At 36.2% G+C, this 5,914-nt stretch overlaps 1 non-coding gene across 1 annotated transcript; it reads right to left on the bottom strand.

Annotated features, from left to right (window-relative positions):
* Positions 1 to 5,571: 5,571 nt before the first annotated feature.
* On the bottom strand, positions 5,572 to 5,678 carry LOC120252243. Its single transcript, XR_005533789.1, has one exon. It is a non-coding gene; the product is annotated as a small nucleolar RNA R71 (small nucleolar RNA).
* Between the last annotated feature and the right edge of the window lie 236 nt (positions 5,679 to 5,914).

The following is a 5,914-nucleotide window of genomic DNA, read 5'->3' as shown; positions in this document are numbered from 1 at the left end:
CCCTCTCAACCCTCTCCAACCTAGCTTTGTCTAATGCTGGTGTTGTGTCACTCATTCACAAGGTTACCAACAAGAACTCTCAACCCTAGTGTCACTCTAGCGGAAATGTTCATACAATCAAGCATTCAAGGTTGGAACTCACAATAAACATCAATTTATTGAAAGCATAATAAAGAGATTCAAAGAAACGAATACATCCTATGATTCACAATACCCAAGTACCCACTAGGGTTTAGCTCTCCATGGAGCTAAGTACAATCAAAGAAATAGAATGTAAAAGCAATGAATCCATAAAGAAACCCCCTCGATAGTCGTGTCGATGGTCTTATGGAAAGTCCTCTACCCGTGTCCAAGGATTCCCTCGTTCGGTATAGGATACGCCTCGACGGAAGCTCCCCTACCAACCTTCTTCCTAAGGAATGACGATGTCGGAGCCGTAGAACCTCTACAAAACCTAGGCCAATACCCCTCAAAACCCTAGCCGAAGCCCTCTCTCAAATTGGGGAAAAGATGGAGAAAAGAATACTAAAATCGGGGCTGATTCGGCTTTAAATAGGGCTAGAATTGGGTGACTAAAGGGGCATGGATGCTTCACACGGCCGTGGGGAATTTCCACACGCCCGTGTGGATCCTCTGAACTCCTGTTTTCTCGGGCAGCTGTGAAAAGTGCTGCTAAATATTTTCTACCATGTTGCTACAGTGCTCTGGTACAGTATCCGGTCTGAATAGCTTCCCGAATCCATACTTTCATCGGATTAACGCAAACGGGCACACGTTCACGTCATGGATCACTTGCTTCTTCAATGATAGGCACATTGGTGGAGCTTTTGTTCTATGTGCATAAGTAGGAATGCTCGAGTGTGACTGCCTTTGTGCCCCTCTAAATGGATGTGCCAAACTCGGATACGAGGAGGTTGGCACACACTCTAGCATCTCACATCGACCTATGTCTTTGCGTTTGAACCTAAGCAAAATTTCCTCCAAAATCGGTGCATTGTAATCCACATTGGCTTCTTTCCTTCATACTTGGCCTCACAACCCTACCTGCACGAAAGTAACATAAAAACACACATATTAGTGTAAAAACCTGAGAAAAGTAATGCTCAACATAAGGAATGAACGCTTCGCATTCATATCGCACAAGCACTTATCAGAGACATTTTGAAACCTTTCATAATATCTAATATTTTCAATAACATATACAAAATAAAACATAAAATTGGGGTTTTCATTGAAATATAGTAGACATCGCCAAAATAAAACATAGGTTAGGGTTTTAATTGAAAATAGTAGATATTTTAAAAAAACATAGGTTAGTGTTTCGATTCAAAACTAATTAACAAGAGACATTAAGAAAAGATGTGTGTTTGATTCAATACTGATAAACAAGAGACATTAAGAAAAGAAAGCATAGGATTCCGGTTTTGATTAAAAGATGGAGACATTCCACAATACAACATAGGATTATGGTTTTGATTGAAAAATATGAGACATTCTGAGAAAAAGACATACGATCATACTTTTGATTCAAAAATAGCAGACATTTCCAAAATAAAAATAGGATTAGGGTTTTGATTCAATAATAGCAGGCATTCCTAGGACATTTCCAAATGATAACCCTAATCAAAACCCTACTATTTTTGAATCAAAAACCTAATCCTTTTGTTTTGTTTTTAGAATGTCTCATTTTTTCTTAACAAACGCCAAATCCTATCTTTTGTTTTGCCAAATCTTATATTTTGTTTTTGTAGTCTCAGCTAATTTTTAATCAAAACCCTAATATGATGTTTTCTTTTCGAAATATTTCATATTTTTTTAACCAAAACCCAAATTATTATATTTTATTTTTGAAATGTCTCCTATGTTTTCTTTTCCGAATGTCTCCTATTTATCAGTTTTGAATTAAAACCCTCACCTATGTTATCTTATTGTAATCTCTCATATTTTTCATTCCGAAATAATCAGATTGTCTTCTTAATGTCTCATATTTATCAGTAATGTTATGTTTTCTTTTATGATTTTCTACTATTTTTTAATCAGAACCCTAATCCTAATAGGAGCCATTCTTATATTAGAATGAAAACCCTAATCCTATCTTTTGTTTTGGAAAGTACACTATTTTTCGGTTTTTAACCAAAACCAAAAAATAGGTACATTTTTTATTCAAATATAGTAATTTTTTATTCAAATATAGTATGCATTATGAAAAGAAAATATAGGATTAGGGTTTTGATTGAAAAATTAGGAGACATTACAATAAGAAAAGAAATGATTAGGGGTTTAATAAAAAAAACTACTAAATAGGAGCCATTAAAAAAAGAAAACATAGGATTAGAGGTTTGTTTGAAAAATAAGTGACATTCCAAAATGAAAACATAGGATTAGGGTTTTGATTCAAATATAGTAGGCATTCCGAAAAGGAAAACATAGGTTTAAGGTTTTGATTGAAAAATTGCAGATATTTTGAAACGAAAACATAGGATTAGGGTTTTTATTGAAAAATAGTTGATAGTACTATAAGAAAACATAGGATTAGGTTTTTCATTCAAAACAAAAAAATAGCTGACATTTTCAAAAGAAAACATAGGATTAGGGTTTTGATTCAAAAATAGCAGACATTCCCAAAAGAAAATATTTGATTATGGTTTTGATTAAAAATAGGTGACATTCTTAAAAGAAATCATAGAAATGGTGTTTTGATTGAAAAATATGAGACATTGCCAAAGTGAAAAATAGGATTCGGGTTTTGATTCAAAAATAGAAGACATTGCCAAAATAAAACATAAGATTTGGCTTTTGAACAAAACATAGGAAACATTATAATAAGAAAATATAGGATTAGAGTTTGATTAAATAATAGTATCCATTCTAAAAGAAAACATAGGATTATTATTTTGATTGACAAATATGAGACATTTAGAAATAAAAACATAGGATTATTTTTAATTCAAAATTAGTAGATATTCGAAAAAATAAACATAAGATTATGATTTTGATTAAAAAACAGTAGCCATTATAACAAAAATAGAACATTAGTATTAGTGATATGTGCTTGTGTATTAGTAATACGAAGTATTCTTTTCTTAAGATGAGTATTACTTTTCTCAGATTTTATCGCTAACTAATACATGTGTATTTGTGTTCTTTTGTGCATGTAGGGTTGTGGAGAGAATTATAGAAGAAAGAAGCTAAAGTAGATTGTGAGTGCACTTGGTTGATGAAATCTTGGAGAGAACAAACGTGAAGATATAAGTTATGCTCAAAGACATGTGAGTGTGTACCAACCTCCATTATGTTCAAGGAAATATGCAAATTGGAGGGGCACAAAGGCTGTCACACTCATGTGTTCTGACTTGTACAAAGCTAGCAAGATTGTTGTCAAATGTGCTTTTATTTGAATATACAACGTGATCTACAGCATGGGCGTGTGCCCGTTTATGTTGCCTCGATGAAAAGTGTGAATTCGGGAGTATTTTGGTGGAGTACTGCAGAGAGGTACCGCAGCAAAGAACTATAGTAGTTATTGTTCACAAGCCGCTGAAAAACAAATTTCTACATATTCACACGGGCGTGTGGAAATTCCATATGCCCGTGAGGATGCCCCATTTCACCCCTATTTAAGTCACGATTTCAGCCCGATTTAAGAATCTTTCTTTCCATCTTTTGCCTATATTTTCTCCACCTTTTGAGGCGCCCAATGCTAGAGTTTGGAGAGGCTTTGGATAGGTATTTGGAGGGGTTTGCGGCATTTGACATCTCGTTTCCTACGAAAACTAGTTATTGGGGGAGCTTTTGTAGATACCGATCTGGCGAAGTGTGCCCTTGGCATGATGAGGGAACCTTTGGAGAAAACGCGGCCACTCCACAAGACCATCGATATGAACACCAAGGGTGTTTTTTCATGGATTGCAAATTTATACTTTTCATTTCATTGTTGATTGTATTTTACTCCATGGAGAGGTAAACCCCTAGTGGGTACTTGGACTTGTAAACCCTAGGATAATGTTGTTTCTTTGACCTTTTTATTATGCTTTCTTTAATTTGATGTTTTTTTTTAATTCCAATCTTGAATGCTTGTTGAGTTGATTTTTACCTTTTAGAGTGACACTAGAGTTGAGAATCCATGTTGGTAATCCTTGTGAATGAGTGACACACCATGAGAGTCAGACAATGCTAGTTTGGAGAGGGTCAAGAGGGTCAGGGCTAGAGGTTACAGCAGGCCCCTTTCCCTCTAGTGTGATTTATCCTACCTCCACATTCTAAGAGTTCTTTGTAGTCATAATAAAGTGTAGTGCTAAGAGACGAACTCCGCTAGGGCTTAGTTACGCATGCGACAGAGTGAAGCATTGATGCAATCCTTAGTATCTGGGGCTTAATTGTGAATAGGGGTCTTTCGCCTGGATCAAAGGGTTAGATCTATTTTAGGGAATAGATTTTATCACTTCGAATTCCTAGAGCCTAAAGCAACCTAACACAGTGTGAGGTAACAAGACTGAGAGATTTCTCCAACGGGCATAGTGTAGGGTTAGTCACGATTGACCTTAAGTTTTGGGATCGTGAGTTTAAGGATCTCCATGGCTCATTATACATTAGTTAGGAAGCATAATGATTAGTCTTGCACTTGAAACAATAGTCCTACGGTGAGCAATGTCCGGGTGCCCCATTTTTCGTCAATTGCCTCTCCTATCTTTTATTTGTGCATCCTTCTTCTTTTCTTATTTCTATTTGCATTAAGTCTTGTTCACATCACTACTAATTCATCCTCGTCCTAGTTAAATAGCAATCTTTGTGTTTCTAATCGCTATTCCTTGTGGATTCGACTACCCACTCACTGGAGTATTATTGCTTTGACAAACCCGTCCACTTGCGATACATACGCAAAAGTGCGTTGTCAAGTTTTTTGCGCCGTTGCCTGGGAATAAGCGTTTTAGAAACAGTTTCCACTTTGCTATTTTAGCTATTCATCACTCGTTCTATTTCATATCTTATTATTCTCCCATCGTTCTGATTTGTTTTTCTTTCTTTGGTTGTAGCTCCAGGTTATGACCCGAGGAAACACATCGACATTGGTCGAAGGAAACTCAGACATTGAATGAAGAATTCATAGAAGATGGAAAGGACCTATACAAGAATAGTCTAACTAAGTTAAGACAGAAGGTGAAGGGTCAGATAATATGCAGAGTAGAATGAGCAGTCAGAGGACACTCTCGCATTATGCTAGACTCAGAGTTCTTGGCACACAATCTTGCATTGTGCGCCCACCGATTCAGCTTAGGATTTTGAGTTCAAGCCAAAGATTCATCCAAAATGTTACGATGAGTCGGAACAGCTTTTAATGGGTTGGATGATGAGTATCCAAACAATCACATAGACAACTTCTTCAAGTGTGTGATATGCTAAAGATCATTGGTATTACGGATGAAGCTATCAAGTTGAGGGGTCAGTCCCATTTTTCCTTGAAAGGGAGAGAAAAGCAATTGATGCATTCATTACCTAAAGCATCGATCACTACATGGGGAGGAGATGGTAGAAGCTTTTCTTACCCGATATTTCCTCTCGAAAAAAATCATGAAGCTTAGGAATGAAATATCCTCTTTTGTGCAAATAAAATTGGAGTCTCTATTTGAGACACTAGATAGGTTCAAGGAGCTCCTACGGAAATGTCCTCAACATGGGTTCCCTGAGTGGATGGTCATTCAAACTTTCTATAATGGGATGAATTTGAGCACAAGATAGCTTACTTGATGTCAGCAGCAAAAAGGTACCTTAGGAAACAAGACCTCGGAAGAAGCCCAGACTTTCTCATTGAAGAAAATGCCTATGAATAGTTATCAGTGGAACACAAGAGAAAGAAATAAAGTAGCCAAACTTTATGAGATTGACACAGTTACTTCATTGGCATTAAGCAAGAAGT

This window comes from Dioscorea cayenensis, chromosome 20 (assembly GCF_009730915.1).
Source record: "Dioscorea cayenensis subsp. rotundata cultivar TDr96_F1 chromosome 20, TDr96_F1_v2_PseudoChromosome.rev07_lg8_w22 25.fasta, whole genome shotgun sequence".
NCBI lineage: Eukaryota > Viridiplantae > Streptophyta > Magnoliopsida > Dioscoreales > Dioscoreaceae > Dioscorea > Dioscorea cayenensis.
This window is presented reverse-complemented; position numbering and strand designations above follow the sequence as displayed.